A 27,427-nucleotide genomic window follows, 5' to 3' on the forward strand; every position below is an offset into this window, starting at 1 on the left:
TGAAAATGGGAATCTGCGCCTCAAAATGGGCCCTGCCAAGGCTGCTGAGATGGCTCTTAAAATCTGGGGGCCACCCAGGCTAGTGGGAGGATTTTCTCCCTGTTTGGTGAGTCTGGATCGAGCTCGCGGGAGGCTCCCCATCTTCGGGGCGCTCTGTTGCAGAGAAAGTGTGTCCTCAGAATCGGCAAATTCCCTGCATCCTCGAGGCCAGCCACACATCCCTGTTGAGGGGTTCCTGTCAGAGTGCCACTAATTCTCAGCCTGTCACGCAGGGCTTCTTCCTGGCTGAAGGAGCCCGGGCTGCCTGCTCAATGGTGTTTGATGTCAAAATAACTCAAGTGGAAATGTGTGTCCCTTCCGCCACAGCAGAAAACTTCTCCCAGAGCTGCCTGCCACAGCCTGAGTGAGCTTGGGCCGCGAGGCTCCCTATTCCTGCAGCTGAAGGATGGGTGTCGCAGGACAGGCAAGAATGGAGTTATGGCCTGCACCGGATACCCACGAGGACACACAGTACGGGACCCAGTCCCAGGGAAAGGAAAGCCTCCTGCCATACCCACGACCCATATAACAAACATCTTCACGGGGGTATGGCACCTAGTCCCACCCAGAACAGGGGTAGCCCTAAGCCATGACCTTGAAGATGACCATGACCAGTGACTAGGACCATAAAAGACATCTTCATGTGAAGGGCGATACCAGGGCCAGGGCAGAGACAGCCCAAGCCATGACTGTGAACATGAGCGTATTATAGACTCTGACGGGCTCTGGGACCTGTGGGTCTACAGGTGAAGCCTCTGGTCCAGGGGCCGTTGGCAAGGAGGAGGAGCTCATCCCAGGTGCAAACTTGAGAAACCACAGCTAGGCGCCATGCTGTCGGATGCCTGTACTTGCTGGGGGGCTGGACGTTCTCCTGCTGGGGGCGTCTGTGGGGGGTGTTCTGTGGGAGCCCAGCAGAGCCAGCGAGGTGGCTGCGAGAGACAGGTATGTCTCAGGGACACAGCAGAGGCAGTAAGAACGAAACTTGGGGAATAAACAGACGTGTTAACGTGGGAGTTTGAGGAAGTCCTCCCCCGAGAGGTTCAGAGTCATCTCTTCCTTTACGTCTCCATGAACATTTCAGTGAAATCTGCAAGACTTGACAATGCTTTTGAGGTCAAGCTTCTCATACGTCTTGGCCCAGTGAGCAGTGTCCCCTTAGGGCCACTTTGCTGACAGCCTCAGCGTACCCGTCCTGCCCTTCCCAGACAGCTCGGGTCTGAGCGCCTTCGTCCAGGCTTGTCCTGGAGCGGGGCCTCTAGAGCGGGTGACACCCTGCCTCCTGCCCGCTAACTGGAGACAAAGAAGGGAGAGAAGCCACGTGAGAAGCCGGCTTAAAGGCATCGCGGTGTTTCTCCGGGGAGAACTGGGGGAGCTTTCCGGAGGTGGTGGAGACAGACAGCGGCCAGGGAGGGAGCAAGAGGGCGCCGTGGGATTCTTGCTGGCGTCCTTCCAAGAAGGTGACTTGTGGGGAATTTCTCGCGGAATGAGTCCATTTACGTAGCTTGGCGAAGTAGACGGCGGTGGGGGGTGCTGTGCTCGTTTCTGGGGCAGCTGCGATCGGCAGCTTTTCGTAATTATCCGTTCGTAATTATCTGTGAAGACTTTGGTAAACAGCAGCCTGTTAGCCACCCTCGGAGGATTAAATCGGTACGTTTACTGCTCTATCCACTTGCTATTAACTTCCTAAGAGGCTTTTCCACCCCGGACCTGGGGTTTTCATCTGGAGGAGCTCCAAGGAGAGACAGCGGGGGCAGGGCAAAGCTCAGCGGGGTGGCCGCTGTGGGGACGTTGTTGACCGCCGCTCTCCGTCAGCGCGGTCAGCGCGGCTGTGGCGGGCGTCCTCTTGCGCCTGGCGTCCCCACGAGGTGCTTGCTCTGCAGGAATGCAGGAGCTTCTCTCGGGATGTGCATTGCAAGAAGCAAAGGGCCCAGCTGGCAGGCCTGGAGAGTTCTGGAGAGAGATGTGGGCAGACAGGTGGGCTGGGCCTTTCCTGGGAGGGATGGTGGATGTGGCTGGCTCGCTTTGAGGTCACAGTCTGTAGGGTCATGGGAGAGATCTCCGTCTCTCTTGGAGTGCGCCGTGAGCTTGGCCAAAGAACATCTTTTCAGCGAGGATCTGTCCTGACTTTCCCTTTGGGCTAAGGTTGCCTTTTCCTTTCTGGGCCTTTCAGGGGCTGCCCCAAGCTGTGACCATGAGGATGAACCCCACTGCAGAATGGTTGGGCCCCCAGCTGACTTCATGCCTTGGCAGGTGTGCTGGTGCTCCTGATTTGGGGTCCTCAGATCCCAGAGACCCGAGACCTGGCATCTGCCTTCGGTTCAGGTTTTGATCTCAGTGGGCGGGGAGTAGTGTCCAGGGGCCCTGGACACAGTTCACCAGGGGTCTTACTCCTGAGGGCCTCCTGTGTGCCAGGCATGGTGCCAAGCAGAGAAGTATAATGGTAAGGAGACCTAGACTCGGCCCTCGCCCTCATGCACATGCTGGTCCAGAGCGGAGAACCGTAGCAGCTCTTCAGATATGACCGGGACCAGCAAGGACACTAGACACAGCCAGGCCTCCGGGCAGAAGGCTGCTGGATCTAACAGGAGATCGGATGTCCAGGCCAAATTCTCTGGCTTGTTCCTTAGACTCTGAAGCCATTAAACATGAGAAAAATGAGAGGAAACGATGCATCTAATCAATGTAAATCCATTTTGGAAGAAGCCATGCTAATGGTTCACTTTGGAACTCCTTTCAAAGCCAGCTTTCTCCATCTTCTTTTCAACAACCAAGAAACCCTTGGTGCAGGCTGAGATGTGGAAGAACCCGGAACTGGATCACGGGATTGGGCAACAGATTCATAATATGTGAATTAATTAACATCAAGGACTGAGTAGGAGAACCACGGAACGATGCCCGTTTTAGTACAAGTGGCCGTTGTTGCTCAGTTTAGGGAATGGAGGTTGTATTAGAAGATCAGGGTGGATAGTGACTTCACCTTCTGAGTCAGGGCTTTCCAAACTGATCTGCATCAAAATGACTGAAAAGCCCCCCCCCCCACATTTATCTATTTGATAGAGGGCATGAGTTGGGGGGACAGAGGGAGAGGGAGAGAATCCTTATGCAGACTCCCTGCTGATCTGGGAGCCCGATGCGGGGCTCGATCCCAGGACCCTGCGATCACGACCTGAACCAAAGGCAGATGCTCAATTGACTGAGCCACCTAGGCGCCCCAAGGCAAGGGTTTAACACAAAAATGACATCCCCCTAGATCGACCAGATCTCAGGTCTCTGGGAGTTGAGGACTTCAAATCAGGAGCACCACCAGAATGTCTCATGGGGGAACCGACGGACCCTAGAGGGCTGCCTTCCGAAGGAAGCCCCTTGGGTCCGGCCCAGCCCCTCGTTCCCTTTCCGCCCCAGCTTCTCCCTACTCTGTTCTGGCTCCATCTCGCCTGCCCCTTGGGTTACTCGGCGTCCCAGCCTGGGATGTATTTGTTCTCCGTGGGCTGGGGGGACACCCTCCACACAAGCCCTTGGGAAGGGCCCCTCCCGTTTAACTGCCGCGTTACTGGGCTGACGGCCTCCTGTCCGTCAGGGGAAGGAGAGGAAGGGAGGGCGGCGGGGACCAAGCCTCCTGCCCCGTCGCGGTTGCGGAGCTGCTCAGGGGGGGCCCACACCCAGGGGCGGCGCATGCTGAGCGCACCGGTGCCTTCAGCGGGTCACGGCCGCCAGGAGGCCGCAGGCAGCTCTTCCCACCCGGCAGCAGGAAGGCCTCCGGTTTGAAACACGCCTGTCCGTCAGGCAGTCAGGCCTGCCTTGGACCTCTTGCCTGTCTGCGTGAGGACCTGGCCCTGGGTCGGAGCCTGTGCTGAGTTTTGGTGGAGCGTTGGCGGCCAAGTTTACGAGGGACCCAGCGGCGGGGAGAGAGGCCGGTGGGCATCAGGCGACAGGCGTGGAATCTGGGGATGAAGAGCGGGGAGGAGCCGCCTACGTCCCGGAGCTGGGATGGCAGCCCAGGGCTGTCTCCAGCAAGGGCCAAAGGATGTTTCCAGGTGTCTCCACAGGACGGGGCCTGAGGGAGGGGCTCTGGGAAGGCGCTCACCCCAGGGCACGTGTGTAAAAGGGACCCACTGCTAACTGTGGGGCAGGGGGACAATAGAGGGTGTCAAAAGCTGTGTAGGGGCCCACAGAAGGAGACGGCCATGTTGTGGGTGTGATGGGTGAGGGGACCACGTGAGGCATAAAGAAGGCTTTGTGGAGGAGCTAACATCTGAACTGGGCTTTGGAGGTTGCATAGGAGCTCCCAGTGGGAGAAGAACAGGACAAGGAGAGGGAGGCTCCCAAAGGCATAAGCCCAAAAGGGCCAGTCACATTCAGGGATGCTACGGCGTGCGATGAGTCTGGGCTGTGGGTTCAGTGCCCCCTCAGCACGGCTCCGGTGCTGCAATGCCGTCCTATGGCAGGCTTGCCTAGTTGGTGTGGTGGTGGGTCCAAGATGGCGCCTAGAGAATCTTGCATCCAGTATTCTTGCCTTCGCCACCAAGCAGGGCTGACCCCGTGGTTGGGGGAATACGGCCGAAGCAGCACTCTGTGGCTTCCGGGGCTGGGCTAGAAAAGCATTCTGTAGCTTCTGTGTGGTCTCCTGGATGGTACACGGGGCAGGCCGGCCGCCACACTGCGGGGACACTCAGACAGCCCCCGTGAAGGCCCACGTGGGGAGGAACTGATGACCCCGCCAGCCACCAGCACCAACTTATTTGCCAGTCACGTGGGTTGGCCACGTGGAAGTGGATCCTCCAGCCCCTGTCAAACCCTCCCTGACGTCCACCTGCAGTCCCCTGAGAAACCCCGAGGCAGAAGTGCCCAGCCACGCTGCTCCTGCATTCCCGACCACAGAAACTGTGAGAAATAGGAAGTGATTATTGCCGCTTTACGCCGCTAAGCTTCAGGGTAATTTGTTACACAACAGTAAGTAACTAATACGGCTGATTACTAATTACGGTTGATGACGTTTCTCCTAAGCTTCCAAGACGGCTGCCCAGGATCCTAGCCTCCAGGTTACTCATGCCTCCTGGGATGCCGTCCCCTTGAGTGTGGACTGGACACAGTGACTTGCTTCTGATAAAAGAACAAGGCATACCTGATGGGGTGTGACTCTGAGCTCGTTTCCAGAAGACTCCGGCTTCCATTATGCTCGCCTCTCTTGCTCCCTCCCTGGCTCTGAGGAAAGCCAGCTGCCATGTCGTGAGCTGCCCTGTGGAGAAGCCCATGTAGCCAAGACCAGACGGACGTCCCTAGCCAACAGCCCGTGAGGAACCAAGACCAAGAGTCCAGCAACCTGTGAGGGGCAGAATCTCGCCGGCAGCCATGCAGGTGAGTTGAGCCTTGAAATGACAGCAGCCCCAGCAGACGCCTTGGTTCCAGACTTGTGAGAGACCCCGAACCCCGGGACTCAGGTAGCTGCCCCTGAAGCCTTGTCCAGAAACCGTGAGGTAGTTGATGTTTGTTGTTTCGGAGCTGCCGGGTCTGGGAGTCATTTGTTACGAAGCAGAGGGTAACTAACACAGTCTGGTGACTGGCATCGACTTCCCCTATTCTGTCCCCAGGGGAGCCGTGTGGCTGTGGTCTACCCTTGGGTCTCAGCCTGCTGCCCTAACTTTGGTCAGAGAAGGTGGGGGGCCGTTGAGGGCATGAGAACGGAAGGGGACAGCAAGTCGGTCTGTGTAGGAGCAAGGAGGTGAATAAGCAGGTGGGTGAGACGGGGGGGGGGCAAAGCCAGGCTCTGCCACCTTGTACCTGTGTGACCTTTAACAGGTCTACAAGAACCCCCCAGACTCCGGTTCCCAAGGAGCCCTCCTGGCACGGAGGGGAGCCACAGAGGGACCAGACTGCTCGGGCAGCACCGGCCAGAGAGCCAACCTGCAGACTGAGGAAGAGGCTCTTGGGCACTGGCACATGGCGGGTGCTTGATGCAACCCTGACCCTGCAGCTGTCGGGGTTCTTGGCCTCATTAGCTTCATGGCAGCCACTGTTGTCACGACATCCTCAGGGCACTGCCCGGATCTGGGAGGACCTCGGGAGGATGCTGCTCTTCAGAGATGGGAAGCTTCGGTTTGTGCAGTCAGCCCTGCTTTGCTGGGGGCTTCCTGAAGGAACGTTCCCTGGATCTGGTCACCCCTCGCCAGGTGAGGCTGAGCCTGAGCTCTGCATGGCACCCTGCCCGGAACAGCAACAGCTCGCTCAACTTTCTGGAAGTCTCCCGCACTCCCTCTGCGTGCCGAGAGGCTCTGCCTTGCTTGGGTGTTTATTTCTTGCTCTACGAAGCGATGATTTAATTCTTGCCTGGGATATCATTCAGCCCAAGTTCGTGCTGAAGTGAAGCATATTTCAGCACCCACCAATTTCCATATAGATAAAAAAAGAAAAAAACCCAAGAAAGAAGGGAAACAACCTCTACCAGCATCTTCACAAACTATGCATTTGAAACCTGTTTCTTGAAGATGGATTGCTCCATCAGGCTGCTAAGAGGCTTTTCTTGACTTGTCAACAGTTTTATACCCCCACAAACATGCGTGGCTATAAATTATTCATTGCCCAGTTAGTGGTTAAAAAAAAAAAAAAAAGGATGCCTGGGACCGAGGTACATTCTTAATTCTCCCTCTGCTTTTCAGATCCAACTTGTTTTTTTCCTTCCTGCTGCTGGAAAGTAGAAATAACTGCAAATCTCTTGACTGGGAGGTTCATGGCTCTGGCGTAATGAGAAGGTCCTGCTGAGCCCTGTGTGAGCTCTGCTGGGAGGGTGGGGTCGTCATCTGTGGGACCCCGGGGTTCTCAAATACATGCGGAGGTGAGAAATAGAGGTGTTGTGGGCTTTCCTCCTCCTCCTCCTCATCTTCTTCTTCTTCTTTTTTTTTTTCCCTGTTGGCAGGAACTCCAGGGTTTTCAAAAAAGCAGAGAGGAGACTTGATTCTATTCTAGGCCCAGCCATTTCAGAGACCATGGCCGGACAGGATCTTAGCCCTTCCATGCTCACCGGCTCCACCCTCCTTGGGTCCCTCCCAAGGTGGGAGCCCCCGTCAGGAGATAGCACGTTTCTTGTCCTTCTCCTATGTGCCCAGCATACCCTTGGGCCTCCCCTCCGCCCCCCAAGTGGCCTCCTCCTCCAGCAGGTTTCTCAAGTCTGCCAGCACCCATGGGACGTGGAGAGAGGTGGTGGTGGGGGGCTATGCTTCAGAGTTTGGGGCCTGCATTGGCCATGACAAAGCTGCCCAAAGTGGATGCTTAAAACAACAGAAGTCCTTTCTCTTACAGTCCTGGAGGCCAGGAGTCAGAAATGAAGCTGCCTGCAGGGCCGTGCTCCCTCCAGCCTCTGCCTCTCCCTCTCCCACCAGGTAGAACCTTCCTCGCTTCTCCCTAGTTCCTGGTGATGGCCCTCCATCCCTGGCCTGCGGCTGGAGTTTCTACCTCATTGCCACATGGTGTCCCCCCTATGTGTGTCTGTGTCCCGCCCTCTTCTAGGAACCCCAGTCACATGGGATGATGGGCCTACGCCACTCTTCATCGTAATGTCACCTGTTACAGCTGCAAAGACCCATTGCAATCCGAAGGGTCCGAAGAGGGAAGAGCCTCCAGCGATCGGGCCCAGAGCAGAAATCAGAAGAGTCAAAAGGCCAAAGAGTTGGCAACCTACTGAGAGCTTCTCGTACAACATTCTGGCACGTTGTTATCCCGAAAGACTGTCTTTTGCCCCAGTTTGGAGGCACAGTACCAAAGGCCCCTTCTCCATCTCTGGTTGTGGATGGGCCAGACTCTGGTGTGGGCCTGAAACCTTGTCCTTCCATATGAGCATAGAGAGGAAATTCAGCTGATGGCAGGACTGACCCACCTTGAATGGGAACCAGATGTCCCTGGAGAATAGCTGCCTTGGATACTGTCTAGTGGCCTGGTTTGAGAGCCCGGTGTCCACCTGCCACTGGTAGAAGGACATGTGGCCTCTTGAGTGGCCCCCTGCTCCACCTTGACCCCCGCTTCCTCCCCCTTACTCACGTTGTCTCCGGGCACTGGGGACGTTGCTGGCAGTTTCTCTGGGTGGACTCTGGGAAGGCCTCTGGGGTCCCCTGCTCAGTCTGGATAGAGCGGTCGCATGCCGGTGTTTTGCTGAGCAAGCCAGTGTCACGTGGGGAGTGACGATGGGACTGGACATGGGGTTGTTTTCCGCCAGCCCTACTCCCTAATGTGGAGAGAAGGAGTCATGATTTCATTTCCAAATATTTTGTATGTGGAATGCTAAGGAAGAGACATGGCTGGGTGTTTGGGCTTTCAGAGACTTCCAGATGCTGTGTCTGCAAACCCCAGGGGACATTAGGTTTTGTCGAGGCCATCTGGTGCCCAAGTTCTGTCACCTCTCACCAGCCCAGCTATGGCGAAAGGGAAGGCTCCATTCTGCAGACAGCAGACCAAAAAGGCAGGGGCCCAATGTCCTGACTCATCTCATTGGATGTGGCTGTTATTTCGGGGTGACCCACCTTTGATTCAATTGGAGTTTAAGTCAGATTAAGCAGCTTTTACTCAGAGCCGCGGGAGCTCCTCTGAGACCGGCCCCAACCCTTCACGTGTGGCAGTGAGGCAGTGAGGCTGTTTGGAGCACAGGAGCTTGGCAGGAGCTCTTGGCCCATAATGGCTGACGGAGACAGAAACTAAGTGCCAAGCACCCCACGTCCAATATTTCATGTACTTCTCACACACCCATTGCACAGGTGAGGGGACCCTGGCTCCAAGAGACCAAGTGATCTACCTGGGTCACCTGCCTAGTAGGTGGCAGAGCCTCCCAGGCCCAGAGTTCCTGAATGGGAGGATGTCTTCTTCAGGCGGCTAGCTTCCCCGTCCCTCTGATCGCATAGTGCATGGTGGTGGCCGAGTCCAGATGCTCTCCGGGCAAATGAGGTTCCTTCCTAGGGCTGAGGATCTGAGTAGAAGCCTTTGGAGTGGAGCACCGCCTCCTCCTTGGCTGTCTGGGAGGTGGCACGTGCGATGCATCTAGGTATGGGCCATATTGATGGAGGAAATGTGGACCCCAAGATGGGCAGCCCGCCCTTGGGGTACCTGCTGGGGAATTACTCAGAGGAAGAAACCACAGCAGGGACCCGAGGGAACAGGCTCTCCGGGGAGTGTTGTGTGAAAATTCTCTTTTCATTCAAAGGCCAAAGAGTCAAATAAAAGAAAGTCTTCTGAAATGAGGGTCTTCCTGGGAGCACTTGGAAGCGTTTTGCAGAAATCCAGACTGTTGTAAAGAGAAACAAGAGTAGCTAGGTGTCCAAAAAATAAATGTATTCGTTAATCCCATGGTCTTTTCTATTATCCAGGTCATTTAGTTTCATTTTTTTGGGTATTGTTTCTTTCTTAAGACTGGGTTCTTTGAAATAATATGGAAATGACTCCGTAGGTCATTTATTTTCTGTATCTTTTTAAAAATTTATTTTATTAAAAAATGCTAAAGTTCAAGTGTAATTAAGATACAGTGTTACATTTGTTTCAGGTGTGCAATAGACTGATTCAGCAATTCTATACATTTCTCGGTGCTCATCACGATAATTGTACTATCTTTTTTAATTAATAATTTTGTTGAGATGTAATTCACCTATCATATAGTTCATTCATTTGAAGTGTACAACTCCGTTGTTTTTAGTATAGTCATCAAGTTGGGCATCCACCATCTAATCAATTTTGGAAACTTCTTTATCCTCCGAGAGTACAGCCTTGGGCAGAGCCCCTCCACCCTGGGATGGCAGTGGTCTCACAGGGTCCTCTTTGTCTGTTCCGGTCTCCTGGTTGTCTACCTCATTGGGTAATAGACCCAGCCCCTTTCCTCTAATCCCTGGCTGATTGCTCAATTGTTTTCAAGAATGCCCTGGCATAAAAATTGTTCCCTGGTCTGATCCAATTAAGTTCATGCAGTCTTTGAGGATGGTTTGGAGCCCAGGAGGATGGTTCTTGGCTGTCTCTTTCCCTGGTTCTATCTGCTATCCATATTATTTCAAAGAACCAGCTAGCTTTTGGTTTAGCTGGTTGCTCTAAATTGAGAGGAGCTGTTGTTTTCAGGAGTGCCCTTAGGCTTGAACTTCCCACATTCTGTTTTACGTACATTCGGTTCCTTCTTCTGTGGGTGCTTGGGAGCTCCTTCCCACACACCGCCTTCTCTCCTGGGCACTCCCTGAGCTCTAGCCCTGGGTGCCTCCCATCATCTCAGCTTGCCTCTCCTGGGGAAACTGCCTTAGGAGCAAGCCGGCAGGAGGGGAGCTGGGATTCCAGTCTTCTAGGCCTGTCCTGGATTAACAGAAATCTGATATCTAGAATCTAGGAGGTGAGAGTCCCTAGTCTGGGCAGGCTATAGGATTGGCCACTGTGAACAATCTGCAGTAGCCGGAACCTAGTTAGGAAGGACAATCCTAGGGCAAACAGGGAGTTGAGGAAGTGAGAAAGCTTAACCCAGGTTAAAACCACCAGTCTTCCGAGAAAGACTTTCGAAGTCTTTCAAGATAGAAGATGGGGCTTCTTCTGTGTGGAGCCCACGGAGTGGAGGCCCCATCAGATGAGCACCAAATCTCCAGATTGATTTTGCCAAGAATCTAACTTCACCTCTTATAGCCTGTGACCCTGGAAGCAGCCAGAGAACTCATGTTCATGGGCACATGTCACACATCACCTGCAGCTACCTTAGGCTTTGTACAGAGACTGTGATGGTGAACTTGGCCATCAAGGCTCAGTCCTGTCTCCTACTGCAGGTCTTGCTCTCTGTGCCCCACCACGATGGGCCATCCTTTCCCTTCTGCAAACAGTCCCAGCTCCCCCCACGCAGACAGATACATGTGCATACATGATCTCACACACAGAAACACGTGCGTACCCACATACATGGGCACACATGCACAAAACATATAGATACACACAGGAACATATCCACATACGCATGCACATATGAACACACTTAGACACATACATACACACACACACTCAACCACAGGAACACATCCACACTCCCCCATGTATACACATGGAACACAATCATACACAAATGTGCACATGTGCACATATCCATGAACTCATATTCACATATGCACAAACACATTCACATAGAGAACATGTTGTCCATGCTCAAGCTCACACGGGCACACGTGAACACACATCCATGCACTCACGTAGTCATAGACACATGTTCACACAAATTGTATATTTTTTTTTGTGTGGGTAACAAAGCAAGGTTTATTGAGTGATAGCAAACGGACAGTACAAAGAATACCTGGAGTACAAAGCTCCCAGGAAAGGAGGGAGACCTGAGAGTCTTGCCCAAGAGGATCATATGGCTCTTATCCTTTCTTTTATTAATGTAGTGTATCACATTGATTGATTTGCAAATGTTGAACCATGCTTGCAGCACAAGAATAAATCCCACTTGGTCATAGTGAATAATCCTTTTAATGTACTGTTGGATCCTATTGGCTAATATCTTGGTGAGAATTTTTGCATCCATGTTCATCAGGAATGTTGGTCTGTAATTCTCCTTTGGGTCTTCGGTTTTGGGATCAAGGTAATACTGGTCTCATAGAATGAGTTGGAAAGTTTTCTTTCCAATTCTATGTTTTGAAACAGCTTCAGGAGAATAGGTATTAATTCTTCTTTAAATGTTTGGTAGAATTCCCCTGGGAAGCCATCCAGCCCTGGACTATTGTTTGTTGGGAGATTTTTGATTACTGTTTCAGTTTCCTTGCTGGTGATGGGTCTGTTCAGGTTTTCTATTTCTTCCTGTTTCAGTTTTTTTGTAGTTTATACATCTCTCGGAGTGCATCCATTTCTTTCTGATTGCCTAATTTGTTGGCATATAGTTGCTCATAATGCGTTCTTATAATTGTTTATATTTCTTCAATGTTGTTTGTGATCTTTCCTCTTTCATTCATGATTTTATTTATTTAGATCTTTTCTCTTTCCTTTTTGATAAGTCTGGCCAAGCATTTACCAATCTTATTATTTCTTTCAAAGGATCAGCTCCTTGGGGGACCTGGGTGGCTCACTGGGTTAAAGCCTCTGCCTTCAGCTCAGGTCATGATCCCAGAGTCCTGGGATCAAGCCCCGCATCAGACTCTCCCCTCAGCAGGGAGCCTGCTTCCCTTCCTCTCTCTCTGCTTGCCTCTCTGCCTACTTGTGATCTCTGTCAAATAAAGAAATAAAATCTTTTTTTTTTTAAGATTTTATTTCTTTATTTGACAGAGAGAAATCACAAGTAGACTGAGAGGCAGGCAGAGAGAGAGAGGGAAGCAGGCTCCCCGCTGAGCAGAGAGCCCGATGCGGGACTCGATCCCAAGACCCTGAGATTATGACCCGAGCTGAAGGCAGCGGCTTAACCCACTGAGCCACCCAGGTGCCCCAAGAAATAAAATCTTAAACAAAAAACACCCAAAGGATCAGCTCCTAGTTTTATTGATCTGTTTTACTGTTTTTTTTTTTTTTGTTGTTGTTGTTTCTATTTCATTGATTTCAACTCTAGTCTTAATTAGTTCTCTTCTCCTGCTGTGTTTAGGTTTTATTTGCTGTTTTTCTCAAACTTCTTTAGGTGTAATATTAGGTTGTGTATTTGGGAAAGTCTTGTATTGTTAGGTACTTCCCTCTTAGGACAGGCTTTGTTGCATTCCAAAGGATTTGAACAGTTGTGTTGTCATTTTCATTTGTTTCCATGAATTTTTAAGATTCTTCTTTAATTTCCTGGTTGACCCATTCATTCTTTAGTAGGATGCTCTTTAGCCTCCATGTATTTGAGTTCTTTCCAAATTTCCTCTTGTGATTGAGTTCCAGTTTCAAAGTGTTTTGGTCTGAAAATATGCAGGGAATGATCCTAATCTTTTGGTATGGTTGAGACATGATTTGTGACCTAGTATGTGATCTATTCTGGAGAATGTTCTATGTGTACTCAAGAAGAATGTGTATTCTGTTGTTTTAGGATAGAATGCTTTGAATATATCTATGAAGCCTCCATTTGCACTCTGTGCTCACCCAGCCTGTGACCGAGAATTTCTTTCTCAGGCATACGACTCAGTTTCAAATCCTGCAGACTCCTGAGGTGCACACCTGTGCTGCTGCTTCCTGGGAGAAAGGGGGGGGTCCTTGCCTCAGTTCTGCCACTCTGTGGGCCCCTGCTTAGAGAGCAGTCATGATCGCTCCTCAGTTCACTGTATATGGCAACCCTGAGCTGATCCTGAGACCACACTGTCTCACTTAGGATTTTGCCCTGTTTCACCCCCTGAGCTCTGTTCAGGCAGGGTCATCCCTCACTGGAGCAGACTTCTAAAAGTTCTGATTTTGTGCTCCTCTGTTATAACACTTTCTGGTGCTGGCTTATGGAGACCCCCACCCCATGGTTTATCTTCCCATATATCACCTTGGATTCACTTCTCTGCACCCCCTACCTTGTAGAAAGTCGTAAGTTTTCTATTTGTAGAGTGGCAGCTATTCTTTTCTTAGAGCTCTGGTTGAGTTCACAGCCATTCAGAATGATTCGATAGCTATCTAGCTGAATTTGAAACTAAGGTCTCTTCCTCCGCCATCTTGGATTATGCAGCAGTCCTCTGTGTTTTTCATTGTTCCAGGGAATCAGTCATGTTCTTTTGTCACCAGGACAGCCTCTGGGGGGAAACTTAGACTGAGAACCAATGATTTATTGTGAATAGAGATGGGAACATGCTTGGGCCCATGGGGTGGCGATGGTGGGGGTGGGGGCAGACTGTCCCCCCCGCCATTTCCAGTGCTTCAACTCCCTGCTCTCTGGAAGGGCGCCTGGGCCACATTCATGTTACTCAGTATGTGGCCCGAGGACCCTGCTGAGTGTGGGTTGTTAATGATCTAGTAAGTATAGAAATTTAGAGCAGGCATTTAGACATATGACAGCCATTTGAACAAGTAATGATCTGTTAAATATAATAATATAATATATAATATAATAATGAAATATGATAATAAGAAAGTTGTTTTGCATCTTGTATCTTTTTTTCCATGTCATTTTTCTAGAAATTTATTTTTTTATTTTACAAAAGTATCAATCCATGATGGATTGGAAATTGATAAACACTGCCCCCCCCCACCCCCGACTAGTTCATCATCTTAGAGGATTTAAGTGCTGGGACCAGGTGCTTCCTGAAATTCCCCTCCTGCTAAGAGGCCAGGACCCTTTGAAGAGGATGCACCTTGGCCTGCAGTGACCTTGCCCCCACCCCTCACCTCTACCCCCTGGGAATAATTGCCATGACAAAATGTTGCAGGCCTGGCTTGTTAGGCCCTATGCCTTGCTCTGAGCCTGGCCCTGGCCTGCTCACTTTGCCTGGGGAATAGACCCCTTCTGTATATCTTGTTGTACCTAGAGGAGCCTGTTCTTATTTAAAATTTTTTTTTTTTTTAAGATTTTATTTATTTATTTATTTGACAGAGAGAAATCACAGTAGATGGAGAGGCAGACAGAGAGAGACAGAGGGAAGCAGGCTCCCCGCTGAGCAGAGAGCCCGATGCGGGACTCGATCCCAGCACCCTGAGATCATGACCTGAGCCGAAGGCAGCGGCTTAAACCACTGAGCCACCCAGGCGCCCCTCTTATTTAAAATTTTGATCCTTTGCTTATCATGTTTGTTTTGTATTCATTTGGATTTTTTAGAACAATACTTTACAATATTATCTTTCTTGATTAGAGTTTTTGGTGCCCTTTAAATATTGGACCCCAGGCTTATACCCAGACTAGAACCTAGGGGCTCTGGGGTCACACAGTGGGAGGCCCCAATGCTGGAGGGGAGTTAATAACCAGAGCAAACCAATAAAGACTTTCAGAGGCTCATGAAGAGCTATTACTGGGCCCAAGGGGCTCTTACTGTATGTGCTGGGGGTAGGCCTGGGTAGTTAGAAGTGGAAGTTAATGGTGAAAAGTCTCTAGCTGAATTAATATTCCCCCAGTCCTTCCACAAGCTTATGTTCTGAGAAGCCCATCAGAGATGATAAAATCTTAAAAACTGGCTGGATCTTGCTGAGAAGTCAGTTAGGTATGTCATGGATAGAATGTTCTATTAATTCACCTATTCTAAACTTCCTGTTCTCCTTCTCTTCACATTCTCCTGTCAAGACTGGTTTTGTGGGAGAGATACCTGCCAGCATTCACACATGAACGAAGGATGCCTTCCTCCCCTGCCCAACACAGAAGGAGGTTCTGGAAAGTTCTTTCAGGAGTGGGAGGGTGTTCACCCACTGATGATTTTGTACCTGATCATAAGGTGACCTCACAGACAGCAGTGCTTTTTGAAAAAGAAAATATTAAGTACCCCAGTAATGTTTTTCTACATAGTCCACCATGACAAAAGGCCATAGCCAGGGGCTTGAACGACAGATACCTGTTTCTCACAGTTCTGGAGGCTGAATTTCCAAACTCAGAGTGCCCGCATGGCTGCCCCCTGGCAAATGTTCTCTTCCTGGCTTCTAGCTCTGTCTTCAGAGGGAGGAGAGAGAGCTCTGGTGTCTCTTCTAATGAGAATAGTAGTCCCATCATGGGATCCCAACCCTCATGACCTCCTCTAACCCTAATTATCTCCCCCAGGCCCCACCTTCAACTTATGGGTTTGGGGGGACACATTCAGTCATAGTAACCTATAATCTTCCACTTCAGAAGGTCCCTATAGAATTTTTTTTTTTGTTTATATTTTAGCTTGTGGGGCTGGTGCTGGAGTCATGGCCATGGTCATTTAGGATAGCTCCTTAAGTGGTTCCCTCAGCCAAGGTTTCAGTTTGGGGACAAACCAGGTCCAAACAGTGAAGCTCAGAGCCTGGCCAACAGTGGTCTCTTCACCACAGCTCTTTCTGCCAGTACTACACCCCAGTTCTTGGCAGGTCACTGGGTGAGGATGACCCACATGAGAGGGTGCCCAACAGCCAAGCTGCAGAAGGAGCCAGAGGTCCCACCATCCCATGGTCTTTTGCCTCTGTAAGCTGAGCTGTGGCTCACATGTTTTATTTTACAAGCATGAAGGGACCTTTGTGTTTGGATTTCTGGGGCTCTCGAGCTGGCCATGCTGACTTGTTTGTGGACTTGGACTTAAAACAGTGCACAGTGAAGTTTCACCCATAACTTCTGCTGACTATGGATTTACTTGGGGAATGGATCCCACAATCTTTGCCCTGGTTGAGTTTCTTCTATTGTCTTGTCTCCTAATTCCCATTTATTCTTCAAGTAAATATACCTAGAACAAGAAGACAAAAATAAATAAATACTAGAAATTCATTGCTTCCTAATTATCTTACTACAGTTTTTATAATTACCCATGCTCTTGAGGTCATTCACATCTTTGTATTGGTGCAGTGGAAAAACTACACAATGCTGTTCTACTATGCATCTCTTCCCATCTCAGAGTCCAGTGATAGACATTTGCAGCTACAAATGACTAATGATGGTATTATTTACACAAGAAGTTGGGCCTTCCCTTACTGTCTACCCTTCAGAGCTGAGAACCTGCTATTACACACCTATCAACACCCCAGTGGAAGCAGGAGTAAAAAAATAAGCTCAAGGTTTTTGGTCTCAGAAATCAGATGAGTTGAGTTTCCACTTACCAAGTTCAGTAAAATGCAGAGAGAGGGGTTCTGGGGTGGAAATCAGTGGTGTGGTTCTGAACATTTTATCTTTGACATGAAAATCATGCATGTGATACAAGTCTGGGGTTCAGGGAAAAAATTCCAGGTTAAGATAAATATTTGAGAGTCATCAGCATTTGTCTGACAGAACCAAGAAGCAAGATGAGGTCAAGGCAGTGAGTTAGGAAGAGGAACACAGTCCCGGGACTGTGTTAGTCCTGGGGGTCCTATTGTTATTTCCAGATTCAAATAAAGACCAACCACCGGCAGAGGAGACCAAGAAGAATGGCCAAGGAGTTGGAAGAGAACCAGTAGGATGTGATGTGTTCAAGAAGACAAGTAAAGGAAGGACTATTAAAAAGGAGGAAGTGATCAACTATGTCAAATGTTAATAATGACAGAATGGATCATTGCATTTGGCAATGTACAACTATGGTGATCTTGAGAAGACACAAGGAGGTGGTGGAGAAAAGGCCTGATTGGGATGGTTCAAGAGAGGATGGGAGGAAAAGAGGTAGGAACAGTAAGTAGAGACGACTCTTTTCAGAATTTTGAAAGAGAAGCAGAGGATTGAGGTAGTTGCTGGAGAGGCATGTGAGTGCATGTGAGTGAAGATTCCCTTTCCTTAATTTAAGAGGAGGTACACTTAGGCACACTTGTATAATGATGGGAATAATCTGGTGCAGAGAGATAAGTTGATGATACAGAACAGAAGTGACAATTGCTAGAACAATGCCCTTGGGAAGTTGAGAGAGGATGGAACCCAGAGCCTAAGTGGAAAGCTTGACTGTAGGTGGGAGCATGGAGAAGGAAAGAAAGAAAAGGAGAGAGAGAAAGGAAAAAAAAAAAAAAAAAAAAAAAAGGAAATGTCCCTAGAATAGCAAAAGCCCCCAGGATGCTGCAGTTGGGACAAACTCCCCACATGTGAGTGGGACAAACTCCCCACTTCCAGATGAAGTGACAGGTTTCTGTTGGCCACAGCTGCCACCTGGCTGATCCCTCCTTGTTTCCAGCTCTGGTTTGCTTTGATTCTAGTGGTGACTCATGGCTGTGTCACACTCCAGGATACAGGGTGGATATCAGCCCTTATAGTCCTGAGGAAGATTCATTCTGCAGCCAGCCCAGCCTGTCCTGATGGGAGCCCCACCTGCGCAACATGGGGCAGGCTGGGGGCTGTGTTTGTGGGACAAGTGCTCAGCTGACTCCCATCTGGGATGTTTTGGGAAACACCAGCAATCCCCCAAATGGGCTTTCTACCAGAGTCAATGGGGTCCTGCCCCTGGTCCTTCCTCAGTCCAACAGAACCAGAGTTTCACAGACCTGGGCTGAAGAAAACTATTTTTCAAAACTGTGCCTGGTAACTAAAATAATAATAATAATAATAATAATAATAATAATAATGATAATAGTTTTGTTCTTTTTGTAAAGGATACATTTTGATTGTTAAAAACTTAAGTCACACAGAAAATGCAGAAGAAAGAAAGAAAAAAAAAATCATCCTCAACTCTCTCATCTAAGAGCAGCATTATTAGCTTTATGTAGGCAGAACCCCAATGTTTCTTTTTCTTTTTCTTTTTTTTTTAAAGATTTTATTTATCTATGAGAGGGAGAGAGAGAATGTACAAGCAGGGGGAGGAGCAGAGGGAGAGGGAGAAGCAGACTCCCCGCTGAGCAGGAAGACCGATGTAGGGCTTGATCCCAGGACTCTGGGGTCATGACCTGAGCCGAAGGCAGACTCTTAACTGACTGAGCCACCCAGGCACCCCACCCCAATGTTTCTTTAAGCATCAACACTGACAGAAGAAGGCTAGATGGACAGGAACACCTGGTTACACATTCTGAGGCAGGTGGGCCCACGTTAGGTCCCCATAGCTCAGGAGACTCTGCTCTCTGTGGGATCCATGGTACCTTCACTGAGTGCAGCTGTTGGTGACTGGAGGAGGCCCTGGATGGGGAGTTCTTCCCGGAGGCCCAGGGCTCCCACCATCTCTGTATCCACATCCCCCTTTCACACACTGCTGGCCCCTCATAGCACTCTGACTGAGCTGTCCCCTCAGATGGGAGTGAGGCAAAGTGCCATTTTCTCCAAACCACCACCTTAAACAAATGGGAGCAAGCAACCATTAACAACATGAGACAACACGTTAATGTTGTGGCTTACCCAAAACAGGGGACCATGGTTACTGCTGATCCCAGTGCCTCTGAACCAGAGCTTCCCAACAGAGGTTTATGGTGTTTGACCTTTCAGTCCATGGTGAGGCTGGGGTTGGTGTGCACAGGCAGCAACACCCCCAGGCCAGAAGCATCCAGCAAAGGAGCCTCAGTGAACCACAGAATGCTATAAATATAGTAGCGTTTTCTTATGTATAAGCTGGTAGATTAGTGTTCTGGGGTTGCTGCAACAAAATACCAAAAACTTGGTGACTTAAAACAATGAAAATTTATTTTCTCATAGCTCTGGAAGCCAGAAGTTCAAAACGTAGATGTCAGCAGGGTTGCGCTCCATCTGGAGGCTCTAGGGGAAGGTCCTTCTTCTCCTCTTCCAGCTCCTGGCTGCTGTTGGCATCCCTTGGCTTGTGGCCACATTGTTCCCATCACTGCCTCTGTCCTCATATGGCCTTCTCTCCTGTGTCTTATAAGGACACTTGTCATTGGATTTCGGACCAGCCCTAATAGAAAACGATCTCATCTTGAGATCCTTGAATTCTATCTTTGAAGAACCTTTGGTCATGTTGACAGGTTCTGGGAAATGGACTATCTTTTTGGGGTCACCACTCAACTCACTAGCTGTGCTGTGAAAAGCTGGAAGCATGTCCAGCTGCCTGGAAAATAGCAGTGAGACCCTACTTGGCCTTGGGGAGATGTGGTGGTCCAGGTGTGAGTCCCCCCAGACTCATGAGTTGAAATCCTAACTGCCTGAGGTGATGGTATTGGGAGGTGGAGCCTTTGGGAGGTGGTTACGTCCTGAGGGAAAAACCCTTAGGAATTATTGCCCTTTTAACAGAAACCCCACAGAGCTCCCTCAACCCTGTTTGGGGACAGAGCAAGGAGTCTGTGACCAGAGGAGGGCCCTCACTTGACCATGTTGGTGCTCTGACCTCAGACTTCCAGCCTCCCGAACTGTGAGAAGGACATTTCTGTTGTTTATAAGCCACCCAGTCTGTAGTGTTTTGCTAGAGCAAGCTGAGCGGTCTAAGACAAGAAGTTTCTCCAACCAGGGCTCTACCACTCTGTATGCCTCGAACGAAGTGTCTGAGCCTGGTAAGGGCTTCAGAGAGCATTCGGTTGCTGGAGGAGGGTGGCATCTTGGGGGGGTGGGGACGCCCCATGCCCCATTCTCCACACCATGTCCTGTGCACCTCTTCCCCCGGATGTTCATCTCTATCCTTTATCACGTCCTTCACTGGGTAATACGCTGCTAAGTGTGAGTGTTTCCTTGAGGTCTGTGAGCTGTTCTAGCAAACGATGGAGCCCAGGGAGGGAGCGGCGGGCACCCGGACGCAGAGCCCGTCGGTCGGACGTACAGGTGGCACCCGGAGACTTGCGATTGGCACCTGAGGTGGGGGCAGTCTTGTGGGACCGAGCCCCGCACCTGCGGCATCTGGGTCAACTCCAGTCAGAGTCGGAATTGAACTGAATCATGGGACGCCTGGCTGGTGTCGCGGAGGAGAGCTCCATGGGTGGGAAACCCACATCCGGTGTCAGAACTGTTGTGAGTATGGGAATAAAGAAGTGTTTTTTCCGATGCCGTGCCCCACGAGGCCACCAGGAAAGGGGGCACACATCCTGTGTCCACAAACATAGGAAGCCACGCGCTCAGCCTGAGGATGTCCGGTTTGGCCAGGAAACCTCCTCTCCGAGACTCAGAGAGCTTCCTCGGCAGCAGCCTTCAGGGGCACATCGGAGGGGTCCCCAGGGTGTCCGTGGTTCAGGGAAGCTGGTTTGGGGGGCATAGAAGCCTGACCTCTGCCAGGTCATCCATCCAACCACACCTTCAAGGTGCCTACTAAGTGCCCAGAGGTGTGCAAGACTCAGGGATCCTGACGGCAATGGGCCACCCCTGCCTCCTGGAGGCCCTGGTCTGATAGGGGTCAGCTGGCCAGTTGGAGGGTCAGCCTTGGGAAACGGGATCCCAGGCCCCCTCAGTCGAGTCAAATGGACGATGGCTGTGTGCAGGAGAAGGCTCAATCCGCTGAGGAAGGGGTCCTTGGGGGACCGGAGGAGTGTAAAAGCCCAGCTCATGGGGCCTGGGAGCCAAGGCGTGTCGCGGGGGGCTTTGGTGGGGTGAGGAGGGAGTGCAGGAGATGCCCCCGGCTCCGGGTCTGCTGTACGTTAGAGGCAGGTGCAAATTCTCCTCCATGTCCGGGGTCTGGAATGGAGCAGTGGTGACAACAGCCGTCCCTGCCCCTCCTCAGAGCAGGCCACCCTGCTCTGAGTCCCGACCTTTCAGTGTAACCCAGTCAGAGCGCTGGCTTCCCTGCCCTGGGCCACTCTGGGGATGCTCTGTCACTCTCTGGTCTCCCCGGGGCTGGGCTGCGTCTGGCCCTCGGCCAGAGAGAGAGCAGCCCCCGTTCACACCCACAAAGTTGGGAACAGAGAGCCTCCAGCACCTGGCATGGGTTTCCTATCTCGGCTCCAACAAGTCTCCATGATCAGTGCCTTGGGGGACCGAGGAAGAAGCCATTCCCTTGCTTTCCCAGCTGCTGTAGAGGCGCCCACGTGCCCACCCCGAGCTCGGCCTCTCCGTAGGAGCCCCTCCTGCTTCCCTTGAGTGAGGACCCTGTGACCACTCGGGTCCCACAGACCCTCCCCATCACCCCACATCTGGATCACTAATATAATCACGCCAGCCCAAGGCAACATAGTCTCAGGTTCTGGGCACCAAGACGAAGACATCTTTGGGGCCAGTGTTCTGTCTACCACGCACTGTGGGAACCGCAGCCCTAACCTAAGCTAATCCTTACAAGGATACCGTGAGCTATTGCAATGTCCATTTTACAGATGAAGGACTGAGGCCCAGAGAGCTTGGGCAATTTGACCGAGGGCCCCCCACCTGGCTCCAGAGCCCTAACACCCACACCTCGCACGTCTCCCTGGCCTGAGATGAGGGGAGGGCGTGAAGGCCAGGTCTTGGGAGGGCCGGAGAGGCAGGACGTGGGCACACAGGGCCCAGCATGGCCCCCCCTGCCCACCACGCCAGCCGCCTGGCCGCTCTGCCCTGCGGGGCCAGATGGGAAGCAGGCTCCGTGCTTCAGCCTCTGGGCGCGAGTCCCGGCTTGACTCCGAGCAGCCGTGGACAGGCCGCCTGGTCTCTCTGAGCTTCAGTCTTGTCACCTGAGAAACGGGAAGAACTGTTACTCCTTTCCCAGACTACTGCGCAGCTCTGGCGCGATGGTGCAGGCCACGCGCTTTAGAACAAGCCTGGGCGGTGGGAAGTGTCTACATAAAGTCACTGAGGCTGTCCTCTCACTGAAGGGAGCTGTTCCATTTCGCTGGCCACGTGTGCAGCGAGGCTGCTGCTGACCCGAAGTGAGGAGGGTCCTGGGCGCTGGGCTCAGTGATGGAGGAGCCCCTCTGGGTCTCACTGTGGCCAAGGAAGCCAACTTGCTGTGAGGCCTTGGGCGAGTTTCTTCCCCCTCTGTTCTCCCACCTGTAAAGCAGTAGCATTGACCCACATGGGGCCTCCAGGCCCTGCTGTCCTGGGGGCTGTGTGGTGGCGCGGCCGATGGGGGAGGCACAGGCCACCATGTGGTCAGATGGGGAAGAAACCTGTTTTCCGGGGGGGCCCCAGGAGGCAGGCTGGCTGGCGCATTGGGAGCATGCTGGTTGGTGCTTAGGATGCCTGTTGGGCTGGCCCTTGGGGGTCATGCTGGATAAATACCCAGAAATGGAATTACTGGGTCATACGGTATTTCCGTTGTGAATGTTCGAGGAAGGTCCACACCATTGTCCAGAGCACATGAAGCAGTTTGCAGCCCCAGTGGCAGAGGCACGAATGTCCCCTTTCTCCACAGCCTGGCTGACACCTGCTGTATCCACATCTCCTTGGTTGTCTTTCTCTCCATAAGGTAATTTCAGGACAGCGACTGTCCTAACGTAAGCTTTCTATTAGCCTTTTAAGCATGGAGTTGTCTACACATTGTAACATTGCCCCCAGCTTCCCTTTCTGACAGAGGCACCAGGGACACGGACAAAGATCCCGCGTACCCTCTGTGAAGGAGGGAAAAGGGACGAACGTCCTCTTGAAAGAGTCTGAGCAAACAGCCGGCCTGGACTGGCGCTTCCCGCCACGGCCGGAGGGGACCCCTGGCCGCCCGACCCCCATCTGCTGACCAGCCTCAGTCCCAGCGGGGTGGATGTCTCCACTCGTCCTTCCTGCTGTGGCTGCACTTTCATTTCCAAGTTCAACGTCCGTGGTAAACGGGAGACTCCAGAACAGATTTCTTCCCGGCCTCCGTCCCTGCCCGTGTCAACGCACCAGACAGATGTTTCCTACTCGTCCTGCCTTGTCCCAGGCCAGGCAAAGTTCTGAATCGGGAAAGGGAAAATATAATTGCCGCGAGGAGTCAAACATCTTTACCCTTGAACGAGAAAAGTTGTTCATGTCTTCGGTGGGTACTTTCTGAGCATGGCCCTGGGATGTGATGGGTTCACAGGCTCCATCCCTTAACACACTCAGAGTCCGGTGGAGGGGACGAGAGAGAGAGGGGGCCCCGTTGGGGAGTGAAGGGAGGGGTGGGGGGGACTGATGTAAAGGGAGCCAGGGACCTCGGTGGGAGGCCTGGGGAGGGGTCTTGGAGGGAACTGAGAGCTCTGCAGGTGAAGGAAGGCATCCCCCAGAGGGAAAGCATCAGCGCTATGACAGTGAGCGAGGAAGGAGGCTTGTTGGGGGTGGGGGACTGGACTCTGGGTGTGGGTGGCAGGGAGAGGCCCAGTGGATCTGGGGCCAGACGAAAGCCTTGAGAGCCAACCAAGGCTCTTGGGCTGCATTGCCGAGGGACAGGAGGGATCTCTGGGGAATCTGAGCAGGGAGTGATGTGGTCATGCCTCGGAGGGCAGGCTGGGGATGGCAGGTGGAGGCAGTGGTCTGGGGGGCCCAGCCAGGTAGGGGATGGGGTTTGAGAAATGCTCGAGAGATCAGAGCAATTCACCCCTGGGAAGCTGGGGGTTGAGGAATGAAGGAGGGTCTGGTATCTCCCAGGAGGTGGGAGGAGGAAGACGTCCGTCCCCCAGACCTTACTGGGCTTCAGGCTCAAGTCAACTGGCTGGAGCAGGTTATACTCTGGCCAGGAGGAGCAGGGTGCTAGGCAGGTATGATGGTGAGGACCTGGGAATTACACACACACACACACACACAGGTGGAGCTTGGGGGTATAATAACAGACATTTATTGAGTGCTTACTCTGTGAGCAGACACTTGACACATGTCATCTTACTAACTTCTCCGCATTTTACAGATGAGAACACGGAGCGTTGGAGAGAGCACACAGGTGACTCTAGGCATGGCTGGCAGTGCCACAGCGGGATCCTGTACCAGCAGCCTGAGTGCAGAAGTGCTTTGCCCCCTGAGGTTCACAAAGCAGACACCCACCTTGGGGGACATGGTGAGCCTGTGCCTGGGGTTGGCATTGGGTCTGAAAGCTCCTGAAGCCTTCCCCATGCCGCTCGTGGGACGAAGCTGCTCCTCTTTCTCCAGTCCCTTCTCTCCTGTTGTCTAACGGACCCCAGGTGTAGAGAGCTGGCCGACACATCATCTTTGTTGATGACACTCGCAGAGCTCTCCATGCAAGACCCTCTTCCCTCTGCCTGCCTCCCTCCCTATCTCTCCCTCCCTCTCTTCCTTCCTGCATTTTAATCTAATGAACACCCGTTAACCAACATCCGACAAGAAAGCTGGAATGCTGACAACAATTGCCATGTTGTGCTCCCCCATCCAGAGCCTTCCTCCCCCAACCCCAGGGAAGAGACGCTCAGAAGTCTTCTCTTTATCATTCTCCTGGTTTCATTTGATCACATCTAAATAGATTCTCAAAAACATTTTTAATTTTAGTCATTTTTTAGCTTGAAAAAGAGTATTCTGCTATATAATTAAAAAAAACTTGAAGTTTTAGAATAGTCTTGGATGCACAGAAAAATTGAGAATACAGAGGATTTGTATAATCTTTTTGGATTTTCTTTTTTTCTCTCAAAATTATATTACTGTTTTGGAAAGCGTTTTGGCATTGTCTCCTGAAGCTGAGCCTTTACATACCTCGCATACCAGCCATTCTTCTTCTGGGTATTACCAGAATGTTCGTGGCAGCACCACTGCTGGTATTAAAATGTTGGAAGCAGCCCAAATCCTGGCAACAGAAATAGGTAAATAGATACATGAATTATGGTCTAGTTAAACATTGGGATGTCAGAGCAGTAAAACTGGACAACAGCAGGGAACACAAATGTGAGCGAATCCTAGAATCTAATTTGGATGGATATTCAAACAATAATGGATATTCAAATAAAATAAATGTAAATAATTAGGGATATTCAAATAAAATAAAAGGGAGTCTGAGGTTTTTCTCTTCTTGGTATATACGGGACTCCAAAAAGTTGTCCAGCATTTAGGGACAGTCTTGGCCAAAGCCCACCACCTTCTGAGCACAGGATGAGCAAACGTCAAAACCAAGGTTCTGTCCGCAGGGAGACCCCCGCCAAGGTTGGTTTGGAGCTTCAGGCATGACCAAGTTGAGTCAAGGTGACCAGAACTGAAGGTACCTGTAGAAAGTTACAATGCACCACAGTTGGAGCCTGGAGAGCCGGGGTGGGAGGGGGCCTCTGCCAGGACTGCAGAGGGATTGAAGGTGGCTCCCAAGGTGTGGGGGTGAGAAAGACCTGGAAACTGGCTGACCCAGTATTGCGGTCACTAGCCAGCGGCCCAGAGCGGGGCAGGGCAACTTCTTCAAGTGCTACCCCAGCTGAACAAACTGTCCCTGAGCCCCATCCAATTTCCATGCTCACTTAGCAACCCTCATATTTTTCTAAAATAATTTTTTTAATAAAACAGGGCATCCTTATAAAAGAAAAAATTTAAATGCATAAACTAGAAAGAAGGAACAAAAATCATGAAAAATCATGCATGGTTTCAGCACTCGTGGTTACATTCTGTTTAAAAATTAGATGCTCGAGGCTCCTGAAGGTGCAGCGGTTTCATTTCAGCCGTTTCCATATACTAATAATTATATCATACGCATTATATTAACTCTAGTTTTTTATCCAAGCACATTTTTGCATTGTAAACCTTTTGGGGTTATCGTCTTTAATGAAGGTACGTAGTTTGTTGGGTGGAATCCGTGTATCTCTCTACCCGTCCGTCCATTTTTCTCTCCCACCTCCACTTTATGGAATATATTCTATATAGAATATATATTTTTATTCCAATGCTGGTTATTTTGGCTGTTTCTAGGTTTTCACTATTACAAGTAATCCTGCCAGGAATATCTTGGTGCAAAAGGCTTTTTCAGTATTCAAATTATTTCCTTAGGAGAGATTCCCAGAAGTGGAATTATTAGATCAAAGGGTTTGAATATATTTAAGGCTCAGGAGACTTGCTGCCAGATTGCTTTCCAAATGTATGGCAACAATTCACCCTCCTGCAGGCATCCTGAGATCAAGCTCATTCCACTGCATCTTCAGGAGCCTTGAGCATCTAATTTTTAAACAGCTCTGCTAATTTCTGATGACCAGTCTGTGGAAATCAGCGGTATCCTAGAAAAGACAGGAGCTGCCCTAGAGTACCATGTTCTGGGAAAACTCGGTCCTCCATTGTGAATGATGCTGTTGTCTGGTTGACTTCTAGCTTGCCATCGTTGGACTCTGTGGGAGCCAGTCCCTGGGCAAGATGACCAAATCGAGTTCTATGGTCTGTTAAGGTGAGGCCTAAGCCCATGGACCTGAAGGCTGAAGGATCCAGCCGGGCACCTCTTTGGTTGCTCTTAACCGCAACTCTTTCTGGAGAAAGAATGTGCTAGAAGGGAAGAAAAATAGAAGGATGCCAGCCATTGGGGGAGGCTATTGTTGGCCACTCAACATCTATTTCACTCCTATTGATGCAAAAGGAACAAACCTCTTTAAACACTTTTAAAAAGAAAGAAAAAGTTTTATTCGAGCCCAAATTAGAATGGCTGCCCAGGATACATGATCTTTACAAAGAGTGCTCCGGGAATGGAACATTTGGTGCAGGGTGATGTGTCTTTTACATAAAAAGAGTTACAAATCATCATGACCAAGGACATTCCAGAAAGTTACAGACCTTATCTTATGTTTTTAGTATGTGCAAAACCGTATGACTTTAAGCTTTTGGGAGCCAGGAAGGGTTTTTGTGTGTGTGTGTGTGTGTGTGTTTGTTTTTCTTATCTTTATTTTTGGAATCCTCCTTTTCGATTATTTATTATTATTTTTTTAATAAAGCAGACATTCAACGCGTGGTCGGGGCAGAACTAGAGCCCGTGCTTTGAGGTTTTGTGGAGGCATTTTGAACACTGGTAAAATGTTAAGGGAGAGCTTCTCTGGGAGCCTGGGAGCAGGGCCTACTGGTGTGAAAAGTTGACAGTTTTCTTTATCACTCCTATGTTCCTCCCACCGGTGGACCTGTAGTTTCTTCAGGCAGTCATGTAGATCCCCAGATCTAAGGGCAGGGGGATTCCAGACCCCAGCTGCAGGGGTCGAATCACAACTGTAATAAGGCCAGTCATTGGTTCAGGCAGGCATGTGATGCCCTTTT

The 27,427-nt window shown here is 50.7% G+C and overlaps 1 long non-coding RNA gene across 3 annotated transcripts; it reads left to right on the plus strand.

Moving 5' to 3' along the window:
- Window positions 1-20,086: 20,086 nt before the first annotated feature.
- On the plus strand, window positions 20,087-27,219 carry LOC131830577 (uncharacterized). 3 transcript variants are annotated; one of them, XR_009353229.1, is made up of 3 exons: window positions 20,087-23,279; window positions 24,126-24,272; window positions 26,504-27,219. It is a non-coding gene; the product is annotated as an uncharacterized LOC131830577 (long non-coding RNA). The 3 variants fall into 3 exon arrangements; XR_009353228.1 differs by lacking the exon at window positions 26,504-27,219 and having other exon boundaries at window positions 20,087-22,736; window positions 22,826-23,279; window positions 24,126-24,705; XR_009353227.1 differs by lacking the exon at window positions 26,504-27,219 and having other exon boundaries at window positions 24,126-24,705.
- The last annotated feature ends 208 nt before the right edge of the window (window positions 27,220-27,427 follow it).

This window comes from Mustela lutreola, chromosome 4, assembly GCF_030435805.1.
Source record: "Mustela lutreola isolate mMusLut2 chromosome 4, mMusLut2.pri, whole genome shotgun sequence".
NCBI classification, from domain to species: Eukaryota; Metazoa; Chordata; class Mammalia; order Carnivora; family Mustelidae; genus Mustela; species Mustela lutreola.